Consider the following 19,808-nt stretch of genomic DNA (forward strand, 5'->3'; position numbering starts at 1 on the left):
GTAGAGGTTCAGAGGAAATAAAGTGATCTGTTTATGATCACATGGCTAGTAAATGGCAAAGTTTACACGAGAATGTTTAGATCTTCAATCTCAAAATATTTTTACTCTACAGGCTCTTTATTCTTCAGGCTCCCTAATGGAGTAAAGATTAAAACAGGGTAATAATTACATGATAGATAAACGAGTGCTTAGGACCAACTAAATCAAGAAAGTATGAAATAGAGAAAAAAGTAACAAAACATTTGGTTCAGTCAGAGTCTTAACAGAAAAAATAGATGACACACTCAAATTGGGATAATTAAAAGAGGATTTAATAAATAAACAATTTACTAAGATGTGGGCATAGTGCAAAGAAAACACAAGTGATATCACCAAAGACCAGGGCTAGAAATAACTGAGCTATTATTCTTTCCAGACCTACCCTGAGGAAGGGGGGATGGTTCTGGAAGCCAAAGTCAGGATTCTGTATGGAGGGCTACTTGACAGGAGCTCTGACTTTTTGGTCAAGAGGCAGAGCCAACATGAGGGGATCTTGCAGAGAGGGAAACAGGACTGAAATCATTCACCTTTCTCTCATTCCTCTGATCTCTTACAGCAGACTTCTCACAGTAAGCAAACTAGAGTGTAAGAGTACATCTTGATATATTGTCTTCGTAGGTTAGACTCCCACGACAGGGAAAAGAGTGGGAAAGGCAAAATATGGATATAAGAGAGTAAATGAAAGTATGAGATGAAGTGTGAACAAAGGAAGAAATGATAAGCAAAAAGCTAAAAGAGAAAAAGACATCAATTTTAGAATTAGGAGCAAAAGTATTAGCTCAGTGCAAGGAGCAAAACAGTATATAATGAGAAAGTTGTATTGGATGATTAATTGTAAAGTCAGGTTTCTGGACAAAGAGGAAAAAAAGGTCAATGGAGGGGAAGAGGAAAAGTTGAGACAAAGAGAAAGTTGAGGTTGTGATGGGTATGAACATTAAAATTTAAAGAAAACAATTTTTTTTTTTTATGTAAACCTGTTCCAGTTGGTCCTGGACTAGAGAGAAAGTTCTATTAGATAGCACAATTCTAACATTTATGAAATACTAAACATGTAAGCTCCATGGGAATATCGAGAATTTCCAAATTACTTCAAGTCTAAAAAATATGTTCACTTTTTTTTTTCTTTCCTCGCTTGGCATAGGAGACTTTTACAGCATTTCCCTTGTTATTTAGTTGCCTAACTTTCCTGATGTTCCACTGTATGCCTGTGCTTCCTATATCCACTACTAGTCCCATATCTTTCCTGAACAAAATCACTCATGTGCATCTTCCCTATGACTATCCCCACAGATGCCATACACATCTAAAACAAGTGGGTCCACCATTTTCCTTCTGATATTGCTCTGTCTTGTTTCTGGTTATTTAGAATTTGATTTCTTCCACAGGAACTCTTAAGCTATATAGAGAACAAAGAAGACAAATACCCCAAGTATGTGAGACTCATCTCCTATATCAAGAAGACTAGAATCTGCTTCTCTTTTCTTTTAGTCTCCATGTCTTTTTCTGCTTCTACCACATATGCATAGCTCTCCTTCCACCAGCACGCAGAATTTTCATCTTCTTTCCAGATTTCATTGCCAATCAAAACATAGACTCCTTTTGCTAGGACATTTATCAAACTCAGAATAAAATATTTGTGACTTATAATTTACTTTAAGATAATGCTGTCATTTGCCTGCATTTTTTATTTTCTTTGCTATTTTATTGACCTCTTTAAACTTCAGTTCCCGCATCAATAAAAAGTAAATAATAATAGCTTCTTCCTCATAGGTTGTTAAAATCATATAAGATAATTTTTGTAAAGTGCTGATCACAGCACTGCAAATAATAAAAGCTCTTTAAATGTTAACTATTATTATTATTGCTCTCTAAATAGCTGTCCATAATGGTCTGATAATTTATTATGAAAGATGGTAATGAAGCAATCTAAGGGGTCAAGATGCTCCTCCCAAGGATGAAGATAAAAGAATATGTTATCCTCATTATAATCCCTTAGTATCAATGAGTAAGATTATCTCTAATAACAAGGTTTTTTTCTCTCTCTCATAAATGGCACATATTAATCTCCATTGGTCAGATTAGCCAGACTAGAATAAAGTTACATTTTTTAATAGTAGCTTTATTTTTCCAGAGCTTGTGCTTAATGAATCATATTTGGGGCATTTGAATTAATCTTTAAAAACTAATAAAAATATTGCAGATTATGGTTTTATAGGCATTCTGAAATTTTTGAGAAATAACTTTGTAAATGTATTATTAAATGCATAACGGTCTTGGAAAAACCTCTCTGCTATAAGTATATAATCTAAAATGAAAACATGCCAACTGACTAAAATGAAAAGTATAATCTGAAACTGAAACAGGATTAACAAAACCACACAAAATAACCCAAATTAACACCACTACCAGATTATGCATGGGATCATTCTTACATGTAGTAAAATGATAAATATGGCCCTTTATTTTTAATTGGTTTATATTTGAAAATACAGAAAAGCACAGAGAAATAATCTAACATTGTATCCACATCTCATATTTAAGAAATATGTTATCACTTTTTCCTTAGATAATTGTGGAAAGACATAAAACAGTAAAGTTTTGATCAAAATTCTTTTTGTGCAGCCTAATTGATTCTATTTCATGCTATCCCTTTTGCATCCTGGTCATAAATACTATTTGAAATTGAAACTTATCCTTCCTATCCACATTTTCATACTTTTACATAGAAATATATATGTTGTTTTATATACAAATATATAATACATATGATTTTTATTTGTTGGAAAATTTTAAACAGGTATCATATCATATGAATTCTTAAGAGTTGCCTTTTTCTCTCGACTTTTCTTTATTTACTGTGACTGCTGTATATAAAACTATCCACTTCTAATAATGGATATGTAGATTGTTTCTAGGGTTTTTCTCAATAAACAACAATGTTGCACTGAATATCTCTATGCATATTTTCTTGCACGCATATACAAGAGTTCTGAAACGAACACAGCACTTAGAAGTGGAATGTTGTAACTTGACTAACTTAACTAGATATTGACAAATTGTTTTCTTTTCCTTCCTTTCTTCCTTCTTCTCCACTTCCTGTTCCTTTTCCTCCTGTTCATCTTCCTTTTTTCTTAATAAAAGCCCATTTAAATATTTAGTTGTAAAGTGCGGTGATGGGTTAGCCACTTCTCAAATATGGCAAAGATTACAACTTCCCATAGACTTTACAACTGAATCTTTTCACTAATACAGCAGCAGGATTTGAAGATTTAATTAACTCTTCATTTAGAGTTTGACAGTCCTAATAAACCTATATTCTTCTAAAACACTGACTCCATCCAGTAATTTATATTTTCATTATAGTAATGTTACAACCTGTTTTGATTAAAATTTTCTGCAAGAAGCCCTTGTTTCTACAGTTAGACTCTAGAATATATTTTTTAATTAAATGAAATTTCTATAAAATGCCACACACCAGCAAGAACTACATGAACTAAGGACTACTCCCTAATAGATTTTTGTTTCATTGTTATTGTTGATATTCAAGTAACCGTGTAGGTTATACATACATATTTGGTCATAATTTTATTTAAATAATGACACAGTTTGCTGAGTTAATCTTATTTAAAAAGAGGATTTAAGCTCATGTGAAAAATTCAAAACATCGTTCTTTAAATATGCATTCTATATTATTAATATTATAAGGTTTTATATTTGACTTTCATGATTTATCAAAATATAAACAATAGTATTAGTTTGCCTTTCCTTCTTTAATTCAATTCATGTACCGCTCAACAAGTTTTGATAAATTCTTATCATTTTTCATCATATTAAATAAATAAATAAATAAATAAATAAATAAATAAATAAATAGAACTCTTTTGCCTTAATTTCAAGGCCTTCAATAACCTAGCCCAACATATTTGTAGTGATTTAACTTCTATTAATCCTCTACACACATTCTACACCCATTTCTTATTTTTGTTCATCAAAAACAAAGTCTAACACAGATCTCACTGGGCTAAAATCAAGGTGTCATCAGGGCTGTGCTCTTTTTCCAGTTTGTAGAGAACATCTATATTCTTTGACTCGAGGCCTCCTTCTGCCGTCTTCAAAGCCAGCAGTGTTACATTTTTCTGACCATTCTTCCATAGTCATAGCTCCCTCCCTCTTACCACACTGTAGTAGCTTCTCCAATTTTAAGGATGCATGTAATGAGATTGAGTTCACCAGAATAATCCAGAATATTCTACTCATTTCAAAGTGTGTAACTTCCTCACAACTGAAAAGTCTCTTTTGCCAAATACAATAACATAAATTCCAGAGATCTTTGGGGACCATTATTCTGCCTATCATGATTTTCTTCTATTCCTGCCACCTAACAAAGTTCACCTCCACCCATAAAATTAGAGCATGCAATGGGTGATTAAGACTAAAGATTATTTATTCAACCTCTCATTTTACAAGTGAGGCCACTAGTCTCATTGATGCCAGATAGTAGATTTTTAATAAATATTTTTTAAATGCTCAATGAAGTAATTTGTCTTTCTAGGCCTCACTCAAATAACATTTCTTTGAAGAATCAAATATGTCAGCTTAAATGGATTTCTCACCCAAAACTAGTCTATTATTTACCATCTGACCACTAACCTATATTTTATACTAGGACAAATATTAGTTTCTACTCTCTGATATTATATTTATTGTTTCATTTTATCATGTTTATATTATATAATAATTTTTTATAGTTTTCCCTTGAGTTTATTTTTCATTCATTTATTCCACTGTGAATTTCCTGTGCCATATTTTACTAATCTGGGTTGGTTCTGTGTCTAAAGAACTGCTCTGCAGTTCACTTTCCTTTCCGAGCTTGCCTTTGTAATTCCATCACAGAAGACATACTAGAGCAGGAAACATTACAAGGGGTAGATTTTCCATTTTTTCTTTTCTTTTCCATCATTTCTGATTGCAATCAGTGTGGCAACTCAGGTTGGATTATTATTCTGGGCCTAGCACATCTGTAATTCATGAAGATAGACCTGTGTGCCTATCATATTATTTTTTTCTACCAGGAAGAATAAATTTTATTCATAATTGTCAGCCCAATGTCCAGCATATTACCAGCATATAGTCAGCACTTTAATAAACATTTATTAAATGAATAAATAAAACTATGAATGAAAGTTTAACATTAAAATTAGACTGGTCGGTGTTAGTGTGTCAGAGCTCTGGATGCAAGAGCAGCATGTGTAGGTAGATTTGGCTACTCCACTTTCTCAGCTCACCATAGATACTCCTGTAAAACCCTTGCATTGTTGATAATATGTATATGTATATTTTAAGAATGTGAATATGATTTTTTCAAATGTTAACAGTCAATAAATTGTCTTCCAGAAAATGTTAATGAAAAAGTCCAAGACAACTATTTGGCTTAAAAATGAAGTAGTAAAATCTTCCATAATAGAATTTATAGCAACCACAAAATAATTACAAAATTATTTTAAAAAATACATTTAATCCTCACCTTTATTTTTGGAGAATGCATCTCACTAAAATGACTTCATTCAAAAATACACATATTAACACGGATGTCTTATCAAGGTAGTTTTTTATTATACTTTTTGTATGTTTTTATTCTCTGACAGACTTTTAACTCCTTGGGGTGTCTGATACATTTTGTATCCTTAAAATAGAAAGTTTCTATTTCTTGAAAAAAGAATTAAATTAATGAATGAGTGCATATCTCACTTGGTAGCATGCCATCCTCAGAAGTCTACTGATCATTACTGTGTGCAAGGGACTGTAAGAACTGCAAATGATCCCTGCCATCATGGAGTAAGAATGAAGAACAACTCCAAGTAAAGAATCATCTACCTCCATATATAAGGCTCCTAGTTATAGGTGAATCAAGGTGTCTTTCTAATACCGCAAGACTTCATGGCCAGATTAGCTTTCAATTTACAATCATTAAATAAAGTTTTCTAACTTTTGGATCTGATATTTATAGTTTTCTTCACATTCAAGATGATGCCTTCCTCTTTTCTTAATAGAAAGCCTACTTGGGAGGAAAGAGTTGCACTAGTAAAAATGGAACATATATTTTGATATATACAAAATTTTGAAATTTTAAGTCCTGTATTCACCTAATTTATTTTAGGATTAACTTATATAACTAGTCCTTGAATTTAAATAAATTTTAAATTATGAAGTTTTTGCATTTATATTAGTAGGATACTCTAGTGTAATTCTTTATAACTTTAGGAGTTCAAGGACAAAAAGAAAGTACATTTTTCTTCCTAGTTCGCTAATAATGAAACAGGAGCATGGAATTTTTAAGTATCTTATTCTAAGCCATATAATGAGTCCTGATTAAAATCACTGTTGAAAATCAAAGCTTTTTGTTCAATGAGTTCAACAATGAGCCATTCATCTTTCTTGGACATTTTGCATAAGTAATAGCAACTCAAATATAAGAACAATTCCAGTGGCCATAATATCTATATTCATTCTACATTACAGGTTTTAATTTTCTGTTTATGAATTCAGCATATTTCTCTGAACTAGACGTAGTGCAGTGTTTTATTATAGGAAATCGTATTTTTTCTGTAGGTTGTCAGGAAACAGTTACCCAATTTTACTAAGTTATAACAACAGTTCTTATCCAAAAAGCTGTTATTAGCCATAAAAATTAAATCGATTTACTGGCATGGCTCTCAAATTAAGAAATGCTTTATGAATAAATAAAATAATAGATGGCATCTCAAAGGGAAATGTACAGTTTATATATTATCAGCCTACTTCTTGCTCTTACATTTAGTAATAAAATAGTTACTATTTGGAATTGAGATGTCTCAAACTGTGGTGATATTTTGACAAAAAAAGATAAGAAAAAATAACTGATAGCCTAATAATAATAAATAGAAATCTGAATTTCCATAATACTCATAATATTCTCTGATAATTTTAAGATTTTGTGAATATGGATACTATAACTCATCTTTTCTATCTCATTCTCAACTTTTCTTTCCCAGTCTATTAAACTAAGGTAAACTCTTTCACATTTTATATCTTCCTAGTGATCGCCTACAAAGTAAATATGACTACCCAGAGGTATATCAACAAACACCTTTTATATGTCAGTTTTGTGGTGTCCCATGAGAAATTATCAATATTTTGAGAAATTAATTTCCATCACTATTCTTGCTATTACTAATCTATTCTGTATTACATGAAAAAACTAACAAAAGATTAATAATGGTGCAAGTGTAACATCATAACTATTACAAATTAAGGCAAAATATAATTATTGAAGGAGAGAAATTGACAGGATTAAAAATTTCAGGTAAAAAAAATAGGCTTGGCACATTAGACTTAAAATATATTTGAACAAAGAAGAGGAAGAGCACAAATTAAGAGTGGCCCTCTTTTCATTCTATTATCCTTATCTATGTATCTTCGCCTAGACTTCAACTGACCGCTATATTCCTTTGGGCAATAAATGTTTCTCTATAACTTAGACCACTTTTCTGAGCAAAAAAAACATACTTATCAACTATTTCACATCTCCCTTTGCTTGTCCTTAAAATGCCACTGACATATATTTGGTACATTGATACCATTCTTAACCCTGCCATCTTCCTTTCCTGCCATAATTAATCCATCACTCCCATTACCTTTGTTAGTTTTTTCTCTGAATTATTTCCTGAATGTATCAACTTCTCTTTATTTCTAATTCACCACCCTATTCCAAACAACCATCTTGAACTATTGAAGTATCAACTTAAGTGTTCTCTCAAATTCTGCTATTGTTTCCTTCTAATCCATTATCCACACGGCAGCCACACTGATCTTTTTTAAATGTAATCTAACATCATGCTTCTTGTGATCTTCTAACTACCATGATCATTCTCAGTACTACATCCTCACTGTGCTTTCTCCTACTACAGGGTTTCTGCCCATGTTTTCTTCTGAATAGGCTATCTTTTTCTTCTCTCTTTACCTAGTCATTCTTGTTCATCCTTCATACTTCAATTCCCTTGTCCTTTCATAGGAAAGCTTTCCCAATCCTGGCAAAATCAAATTGCCCAATTATATGCCCTAAAGAATGAAGCACTATTATTGTACTTATTGTGTGATTATTTTATCAAAGTCTGTCTCTTCCACTAAACAGTAAATTCTAAAAAGATATAAAAGACCTATGACTTTATTCATTATGATAAATCTAAGATAAATCAAGTGAATGCATAGAGTAGATGCTCAAAAAATATTAGTTTAATATGGCCATCAATTATAAGTAATTAACTGCACTAAATAATTGTAAAATATATTTTTAAATAACAGAAAACATATGAAACACTTAGAGCTATATTTAGAAAAATAATTAAAGAACCTATATACTAAAAACTAGGGAAAATTTTTGAGACAAGTAAGAAAGAAAAAAATGGAAACATACCACTTTTGGATTCGAAGACTCACTATTGTTAAGATGTCAGTTCTCAAATTTATTTGTAGATTCACTTCAATTCCAATCAAAATTTTAATGACTTTTTTTAAAGTTGGTATGATGATTTTAACATCAATAAAGAAACGCATGGGACTTAGAACAGCTAAAACATTTTTGATGAAGAAAAAGTTGAAAGACTTACGTTACCTGTAAATGTATCCAGACCAATGAGAGAGAAGAGAGCATCCTTAAATAAACAAACATATAAGATCTATTGATTTCTACAAAAGTGCCAAGATAATTAAAAGAAGAAAAAATAAATTTTCAACAAATGGTGATAAACAACTATAAATCCATGTGTAAAAATTGAACTTTGACCCTTATACTAAATATTTTTCAAAAATTAATTTGAGAAGTTATAGACTTAATGCATTATAGACGTAAATATAAATGCTAACATACAAGCTTTTAGAAGAAAAGTAAAAGAATTTTTATGATTTTAGAATAAGCAGATGTATTAGATAAAAACAAAAAAACAAACTATAAAAAATTGATCAATTGAAATTCACAACAATTTAAAACTTCTACTCTTCAAAAGATACCATCAAGAAAATAAAAGACTAATAGGAGAAAAATTTGTGTGTGTGTATGTGTGCATGCATGAAAGAAAAAGAGAGCATTTATGCATGTATAACAAAGAACTTTAAAGAATACTTATAACTCAATAAAAAAATTCAAAAAAATAGGCAAAAGACTTGAACAGAATTTTTTACAAAAAGAAGGTATATGGATAGCCAGTAAATGCATCAAAAGATATCCAATATCATTAGCCAACTTAGAAATACAAATTAAAACCACAAGACACCACCAGCCACTAGTATGGCTAAAATTTAAAACACCAAATATTGGTTAGGATGTAGATAAAATTAAATGTTTATAAATTTCTGGTTGTAATGTAAAATGGAACATCCACTTTGGAAAGCAGTTGGGCACTTCCTTATAAAGGTAAACATAGAATATCCAAGAGAAATAAAACAAATGTCCACATGAGAACTTATACGCAAAGGTTTATAGCACCTTTTCTTATAAAAGTTTCAATTAAACACAGTCCAAATTTGCATCAGTGCATGATTAGATAAACAAATTTTGTATAACATACAATAGAATACAATTCATCCATTTAAAGAATGAACTACTAAGACATGAAAGGACACAAATCTCAAAATGTTATATTGAACAAAAGAATCTAAATACAAACAGAGAATATATTCTAGAATTTCATTTATGTGAGATTCTAGAAAAGGCAAAAGTAATATATAGTAACAAAACCAGATCAGTAGTTGATTAGGGCTGGGGGACTGAATGGGCTTATTAATGGCAAAGAGACACAGGAAACTTCTCAGTATTGGACGTGTTCAATAACTTGATTGTAGTGGTGCTTACATGGATTAATATATTTGTGATATATCAAAGTGTACTTAAAGTAGGTAAATGCTATTGTACATAAATTATACTTTAACAAAATTAAACAAATGAAAAACTAATTTATCATTTCAATATTATGAGTTAAAAAATAAGTAAAAGACAGGAAAAGGAAATGCTTTAGTCAACACAACTGATATCAGGTCTCATGCGAAAGTGAGGCAGTGAGAAGCCCAACATCCTCAAGGAACTGAGAGGGTTTACAGTAATCATCTAGGTCCCTCTTTTCTTTGGTAAACACCAAAAATTAAGCTTTGACAGCATCTACTCGCTCTTCCCCCCTAAAAATATTTTGATCACTACCCCACTGAAAAGTTCATGAGTAGCTTAGCTTATATAGCCCTTGATTAACAACCTCCTTACATCCCATTACATATCATTACATTTTTCACTGGGCCTCCTCTACATCTCTTGATCTGAAATGTAACCTTGTAATTCTCTGATAACACCACATCCCTGTAAGTTTTCTCAAGTAAAGGTCATATATTGCCCCACACACCATAAATAATAATATAGAGTTGTGTCAATGTCTTCTTTGTTCCCTGTACTACTTTCAGACTATCATCGTTGCTTATTTGTGGTTTACGTCATTTCAGTTCTTCAGCCCTCCTGATCCTCTGTACTATCTACCAATCTCTTGGTCATTTTTCCTTTTTTATTAATAATGTTGGCACCCAGCTCACATTGTTCCTCTATGGCTTGACTGTAATATTATCTTTAAATTTTATGTCTTAAATTCTATATCTTCAATGGCATTTTCCTACACTCCATTTCAACCACACTTTTCTAAAACCACAGAAGAAATCAGACAATCATGTTAAATTACTTTAGAAATCTCACTGTCTTACCACAGTTTGCTCTAGGAATGGAAAGAGTGTGATGGAGTCACTCTACTACTGCAATTATACTTTTTAAAAATATTTATATCCATCAAACCATTGCCTTATTGATCATCTTATCTATCTTATCTATATTTGTCTATCAATATTTCTATTTACATTTGTCCCGTCTATTTTGATTATGATCCATATTCTTCACTACTCTTGCCATTTATAAAATTTCTTTGTTCATAGAGAAATGCTAAATTCCTAATCCCATGCAAATACACTATGTATGTTCTCTGTGCTTATAATCTAAGTGGGGGAATATCTAGTACATGGGTTGACATAAAAAATTAATATTCTTCAGTTGGGCTTTCAAAATTTTTCATGACTCTAAGTAAATTTACCTATGCTGCTTTCTTCCCCATTCCTCATAATTACTGCTTACAACTAAAACCCTCCATTGGCCCTCAAATCCTCCACAGATATGTAAAAGATTTTTCCAACTTTTACCACTAAAAATGTAATACATATATTACGTATGTACACCTATACTCACCCTTTCTTTCTTTCTCCCTTTCTCCTGATACAAAGGAAAAAAATGATATTCATCCTTCTCAAGGCCAATCCTCTTGTTTATTCTCTAGATTGCAGTTCTTTCTTCCTTCTCTGAACATTGTACTGTTAATAATTACCTCTCAACTGTATCACAAGTGTTTTTAACCTCCATCTCATTAGCTTTTAAGATCGATTATACTGCCACACCTAAATATATATATATATATATATGCATATATGTGTGTGTGTGTGTGTGTACACATATACACACACACAAATACACACAGCATCTTTCCTTGATCCAATGCTGCAGCTAGTATTCTATCTCTCCTGTCTCCATTCAAACTGGTATAATGTGTTGACTTTAGTTTTCTCTATTTCTTCATTCTGTTTTCAGTTTTCAACCCATACAACTTATTTATTCTATTATCTCCTCCCACTAGAACGTAAGTTGATGAGGGCAGGTTTTTGTGGTTTATTTTTCCTTTATTTGATTTTCTGATATATGCCAGCTCAAAGAACAAGGGAAGCTTTAGATAATTAAAGAATGTTGGTTAAAGGATTGAATCATTCAATACTATTAGTTGGTATTAAACTGGGCAAAAGGAAGAGATAATCTTACATAAAGAGTAAATATATCTTCCATAGAAGACTCCTTTCATGGCTAAACAAGACAACCTTAATTCAGCAGTTATTCAACCAACCAAATATTAATGATGATGACAACATGACTAACTATAAAATGTTTATTTCTATACGGGGACATGAAGTTTTTCCAGAACAACAAAGGACGATAAATAAAATGGAACCAAACTAGACAGCAAATTTTATGTCTGATTGCTATTAACAAACCAACTTTTTTCACTTCCTGATTTGGATACATTCATATTCTCTATCCTAATACTGAATTACAGACTTGCGTTTAATTAGATAATAAATTCTGCACATTTACATTTCCTGTAAAAAAAAAAGGACCATATTTTAACCTTTTTAATTGACTCAATCTGCCAAGTTTCTGACCAAACACTGTAACATTTTGACACTACATTTTGCAAAAAGCTTTTATATGTTGAAGCTTGATCAAATTGAATAATATATGTGCAGAGACTGGAAATATGTACTTTGCTCAACATACCTAATTAACATAATTGGCCTAATATCAAAAATGACGAGAGACTTATACTTAAAAAATATATAGATATTAAACAGACCAATCTTTCACATTAGACACTAATAGTATGAGTATATTTGTGCATGTGTGATTTAGTCAGGAATTTATATGGGAAAAAAAGTAATCAGTAAATAGCCTAAAATAGAAATAGCAAAAGAGGAAGTCTAACGATACATCTGCCTTCATGGGGGAAAAAAATAGATAAGTACCATGCTGAAATAAGTAGTAAAGAGTTAATTAAGAAGTCAAACTTGGAGGCACAGTATGAGAAAAGAAGCTTATATAAGGCTCATAGATTATCTCAAGTCAGTGCCACAGGTAGGAGAAGATGAAAAGTAGTAACATTCACATACTAATAATATCCTATTAGATTAAGTGTAGTATCAATGCGCTGCACACTAAATTGCAATGCATTCCCATGGGGAAAAAAATCAGTTTAAAACATAAAGAGAATCATGAGGTTACAGCTAGTCTCTACATCGGAATGCAAATATATAAGACCATAAACGTAAGAAAGATAGTTTAGTAAAAGCATGTGTTTGCAACCAATTATATTTAAAGGATAGTGGTTGTCGCAATGCCGAAAGCAAAAGCAGAGCTCTAAAATGACTAGATTGAGAACAGAGTTTCTAGTTTTCTTGCTCGCTTTCATCTCCATGTGACTTCTCACCCACCATTTATTGGTTGAAGATTTTAGCTTCCGTTTCACTGCATTTTCATCCAAATCTTCCATCCATCTTGATACTTGGCATTATTTTTGGTGACATCATCCTCCTTGTAGACGGCCCATCTAAGGTGACTGATCTCTTACTTCCTTAACTTCCTCATCTTTGACCACCTTATTTTCTTTCACCTCAGCCACCTACTCATATGGTCAAACCCTGGACTTCATCACCACCAATAATTTTACTACATTAAAAATCACCATTTTAGCATTCCGTTTGCTGACTACCACATCTTTTTCTTCCATTTCACTTAACAATTGTATCCTAACTATAACATCTAACCTGTATATGATTAACACCACCAAGTTTTATTTTGTTATTTCATTCTTCTCCACTTCCCATCTTCATACCTTCTTAATTCAGTTTAGAATAAATGATTGGTCATTATAATCATTCCTTGAAAATGGACTCCATTCTTTTGTCCTCCCTCTGTCATATTTGCATGGCCAAACCTCAAACCTGGCTTAATCAAATTATCTGATTTCTCTATACTTTTATATAAGAAATTGAATATTGCAGCAAAAAAATTCACAAATGAACTGTTATATTTTATTTTTTATTCATAAATTTCAACCTGAATTTAATTCTTCGTGTTATTCTGTATTACTACATTTCCCAAGTAAATCTATTTATCTAGACAGTAAATTTACTGTCTAGCTTCTATTTATCTCCACTTCCATTTTTGATAAATGATCTCATACTTTATTGAGAAAGCAGAAGCCATGAAAGATAACTCCATCATTCTCCTACCTCCAAATCTAAAAAAAAAAAAAAAAAAAAAAAAAAAAAACTTTCTTATACACTCTTTTCTATATTTTTTTCTTCCTGTTAGAATGGAATTAGTGACATGACTCTGTTAGTCATGACTGTGACTGACTATGGTCAAGTTGGCTTGAGCTACAGAGTCTAACTGCTCTCATCTTCTCAAGGATGTTACTCCATTAAGTTGCATTCTCCTTGCCAGATGTACCAAGTTCTCTCTCTTTCTAATTATTCCTTATTAGCCTACAGATATGGTCTAGTAGAATCCATATTTAAAAAACAAGCTTTATTGACCCCACATGTTCTTCCAAAGATTATATAATTTTCAACTTAGTTAAATAATAATAATAATAATAATAATAATAATAATAATTTAAAAACTTGTTTAATGAGTAGTTTACTGCCACCTCCAGTTCCTCGTATTCCAATTATTCCTCAACTTTCTTCAGTGTGGTTTCTAGCTACCCAACTTGATTGATACTCTTTCTTTCAAAGTCAACAAAAACCTATACATTTCCAAAATTCAATTAAACCTTTCTATTCTATTCTTAAATGGTAGCTCAGCGACATTAAAGATAGTTTCTCACCCCTCCTTCTTGAATACCTTTCTTGGTTTCTACATCACTACCCATTTCAAGTTTTCCTCCTGCCCCATCAGTTCCTCTTTTTCCATTTCCTTTGCTAGCTATTCCTCCTGTGACCAATGTGAAATTTTTGGATTGCATCAAAATACTATGTTGAATCACCTTTTCTCTTTGTCTTATACTGTCTCCCAAGATCATCATGTAGTATGAAATATCTTTATTCTGACTATTTTCAAATCTGCATCTTCATCTAAAACCTTTTCCAAGTTCCAAATTCTTGTTTCTAACTGCTTAAATTCTAAATTTCTATATTTAACTGACCATTTTATATCTCCAACTTAGATGGCTTAAGCTGGGCTCCTCCAACGTATCTCAAAAAGAAATTTGTGTTTTCTTTTCCTTCAATACACTTCTATTTCGATATTTTGGATCATAGAAATTGACACATCATCTTCTAATTTCCTTATAAGCCTGGCTTCTTACTCCCTTCATCAATCTATCATCATTGAAATATATCATTTTAACTCAACCTTCAAAATATATCTCAATGTGCCCATTTCTATTTCTATTACTTTCATCCTAGTTAAGCCACCAGCATCTCCAACTTGAACATTTGCACGTCTCACTCCAGTATACCTGATTCCATTTTTATCTCATTATAGGCCATTTTTCCATAGCTACAGAAATGATTCCCTTTTAGAACATAAGTTTAAACATGTCCTCCTCTTTTTGTATGAAATGGTTTCAAGAGTTCCAATTGCTCTTTAGGGAGAAAATTACTTATGTTAAATTATTCTTTTTCTCATAATATATCACTCTACCTTTCTATCACATCTCACTATGCAACAGCAACACTATCCTCATTTGCTATCCTTTTTGCCAAGGTATTTCCAGCCTCAGAACCTCCACTTGCTATTCCTATGGCTTGCAATTCTTTCCTACTGGCTCTTGACATGGCAATTATTTTTTAACTTCAAGTTTCAGTGAAAGAAAAAGAAAGTAAAAAAGAGAGAGAGAGAAAGAGAAGAAGAAAGAAAAAAATGTTAAAGAGTTAAAAAGAAAAGAAAGAAAGAAAGAAAGAAAGAAAGAAAGAAAGAAAGAAAGAAAGAAAGAAAGAAGGAAGGAAGGAAGGAAGGAAGGAAGGAAGGAAGGAATAGCATGAAGGAAGAATAGGGTTGAAGTTGAATAGTACAGGCTGAAGAAAAGAATTTTAGGAACTTCATCCAATAAAAAATGGGCCCTTTCTGCTCTCAGTTACTTTAATTAAATATACTATATTTTCACAATCTGTAATTAGTTGTTGTACATATTTGTTACCTGGTTTGCTGTCCATCTCAGGCTAAAATAGCGAAGAATTTATTAGGCATCAAACATTGTCCTGGGCATTTATCCATATTTTCTTCCTTAGCACAGCACTCTGATGTATGCATTGTCATCACCATTTTACATGACCTCAGAAAGATAAGTACTTGACTAAGATTTCATAAATAGTGAATGATGAATCTTAGATATTATGTTTGCCCAACTCCAAAGCTTATATTCTTTCTACGATTCTACATATCTTCACAACTTTTTTTTTCTATTTGAATATATTTAAATTAGTGCCCTTTGAATCTGAGAATTAAGGTGTAGTCTCAGAAGAAAACTATAGAAGCCCTACTTTTCATCTCCTAAGGGACTTCCAAAAAATAAGGAGTAGAAAGAGGGAAGGAGAAAGAGAAAACCCTTGAGACTAATTTTTGATTTACAGAGGTTAGCTGTTACATGATGCCACGGACTTAGTTAATAAGTGTCAGAGTAGAAACTGGCTTCTAGCCCTAATCCAGAGCTCTCATTCAAATAACATACTAATATAAACTAAAAACATAGCTAAATAATAATATAAAAATGAAAATGTAAGTTTGCATTAGGCACAAGTAAACCAAATCATCAATAGAATCCATTAGCTTAAAAAAAAAAAAAAAAAGATTGATATCAGACCTTTTGGATATGAACCCTTAAGTCTTTAATCACATGGACAAAGTTGCTCACATTGTTGATGAGTTTATTATTTATTTCTTCTGAATGTTTAATCTTCATATTTTTGTAGCTAGACTCAATGTCCTCATCCCACCCAACTACAGCTTCATATTTGTTTAGAAGCATTTTGTAAATGAATAAACTAACAAGCTGCCAAGGGTTCCTTTAAGATAGTAGTCACAACAACAAAAAAAATAACAACAAAAATTCAGAAAAAAAAAACATTTTTGATAGGAAAAAAGTAGAGCTGCTTTGGACTTTATATATGTATTTTACATATTAAAATATTAAAATGTACATATTAAAAAATTTTGATTACACATTCAGAATAACCATAATATTCTCATTTCCCACGGTCTCTAGAAGTTTTATTAAAGCCATATCTAATAGCAGCTTCTGCCCAGCCATCTCAATCTATAATTATATTACCCTTCTGAATCTCTCTATCACAAATTCAGAGTAGATTGAATTAAACATGGAAGAATGAGAGACATTCTCATCTCTCCCCTTGAAACAACAAAAGCTGAACATCTAAAACTCAGCAAAAAACACACAAACTGCACACCAACACATTTGTGTGTGGGATCTGTGCATAATGGTTACCACGAGTCAGAACCCTGGGTGTCGAATGGTGGACTGGGAGAAACAAAGAAGCTATCTCTCACAGCTGGAGCTCCCTGTAGGAGGAGGAGGAGGGGAGAAGGTGTGGCTAGGTCCCTGAACAGCCCTGCCTGAGACTGCTGTGAGCCCCACGAGGCCAGCGGCAGTGCCCAGTCATCAAGGCAGAAGGCAGAGAAACAGGGACGGCAGAAAAGTGAGGATGGCAGAGAAACAACAGTTGATTTTTACCAGCCACTGTTGCAAAACCGAGGCTGAGCAGCAGCCCCCACCCTACAACACACAGGTCCCCTCCCCCCATACCCTCCGAGATAGAACGCTGTGGAATCCCAGGGGAATCTGAACAAACACTACCAAAACTGTTGCTAATACTGACAGGAAATGAGACTGAGGATAGCAAGTGTTATTAAACATCTATAAAGGGGAAAAAAAGACATTATTAAGACTTTATATAAGGCAGAGATCCAAGATGCTTGGACGCCATCTACAGGAAAACAAAAGAAAAATAACTTGTTTGCAACAGGCTAGGAACCATTATATAAAAATCTTTCTGGGGGGAAAAAAAAAGCAGAACACACTTCTATTAATGCCCAGATGGAGAAATAGTCCATTAAACACATGAACAACCAAAGCGACAAGGCAGCTCAGAAAGGAAGAAAAATCTCCAGAAAATAAGCTTACAAACATAGAAGTATGCAACTTAAATGACAGAGAATTCAGGATGGTACTTCTGAAAAAAACTCAATGAGATCCAAAACAACTCAAATCAACAATTTCAGGAATTGAAAAAACAACTAGAAGAGCAGAGCGAGGAGATCAAAGCCCTCCAAAGGAACCAAATAGAATGTCTGGAAATAAAGAACACACTGCAAGAGTTGAAAAATGAAATAGCAAGCTTGGGAAATAGAGTCGACCAAATGGAAGAAAGGATCAGTGATATTGAAGACAGAAAACCTGAAGAATGAAAAATAATGAAATAGAAATGTAAGAACTAGCTGATACCACCAAGAGAGGAGCATAAGAATAATAAGAATTCTTGAAAGAGAGGAAAAGGAGCAGGATTAGAAAGCATTTTCAGACAAATAGTTGACTAGAACTTCTCAAATCTAAGGAATGAACTGGAGCTTGGAATTCAAGAAGTCAACAGAACACTCAATTATCTCAACCCAAAAAGGCCTTCACCAAGACACAGCGTATTAAAATTTTCAAAAATCAACAACAAAGACAGAATTTTCAGGGCACGCAGGAAAAAGGAAACGGTAACGTATAAAGGAAAACCCATTAGATTATTGTCAGACTTCTCAGCACAAATCTTACAAATCAGAGAGGAGTGGAATCAAATACTCAAACTATTAAATGAAAGGAACTAACAGCCAAGAATAACGTACCAAGCTAAGCTCTCCTTTAGAGAAATAAAGACCTATTCAGACATACAAAAATTGAGGGAATTCTTCACAAAAAAGCTTGCACTACAGGAAATACTGAGAGAGGTCAGCTCATCTAAAACAAAATGACAAAAAAAAAGCATAATTAGGAGTAAGGTGACTAACAGGCTGATAAAAGCAGAAGAGTGCAACCCTCACTACGAACAAGGCATTGTAAGCTTAAAATAAAAAGAGATTTGCTATAGCAAGATAATAATGAATGTTCAGCATACATAAGAACAAAATAAGACAACAATGACTGAAAACGGGAGGATTCAAAGATTCAAATTTGCAAAAGGGAATGGAGATAAGACACACGCAGAAGAAAAGGGACGCCTGTATATATATAACTATCCTTTTCATATTTGTAATGATAACCACAGGCCAAGATTTAGAACCAAAGTATATAACATAAAACAAGAAGGACCAGAGGGAAAACCCATAAAGCCAACTAAAATACAAAAAAAAAAAGAAACACAAGAACAAGGAAGTAATGGAAACATCAAGCTACCAGAAAGCAAAGATAAAATGGCTATGGGAAGACATCATATTTCAATAACCACTCTAAATATAAATGGACTGAACTCATCAATAAAAAGGCACAGAGTTGCAGAATGGATCAAAAAACAAAACCCAACCATATGCTGCCTCCAGGAGACACAACTCAGCTCCAAAGACAAATATGGACTCAAAGTGAAAGGGTGGAAAATGATGTTTCAAGAAAATGGCATTCAGAGAAAAGAGGGAGTAGAGGTACTAATATCAAACAAAATAGACTTCAAAATAAAAAAGGTAAAGAAAGATACTGAGGGACATTTCATAATGATAAAGGGAATCATGCACCAAGAAGACATAATACTTATTAATATCTATGCTCCCAATCAGGGAACCCCGAAATATATAAAGCAATTACTAACAGAACTAAAGGGAGAAACAGACCAAAACGCTATCATAGTAGGGGACCTAAAAACCCCACAGCTGGATATGGACAAATCATCCAAACAGAAAATCAATAAGGAAATCACATCCTTAAATGACACATTAGACCAACTGCACATAATTGACATATACAGAGCCTTCATCTCAAAACAGCTGCTTATACATTCTTCTCTAGTGCACATAGAACATTCTCAAGAAGTGGCCACATACTGGGATACAGAAA

The sequence above is a fragment of the Pteropus medius genome, unplaced genomic scaffold (assembly GCF_902729225.1).
Source record: "Pteropus medius unplaced genomic scaffold, Ma_sr-lr_union100, whole genome shotgun sequence".
Taxonomy (NCBI): Eukaryota; Metazoa; Chordata; class Mammalia; order Chiroptera; family Pteropodidae; genus Pteropus; species Pteropus medius.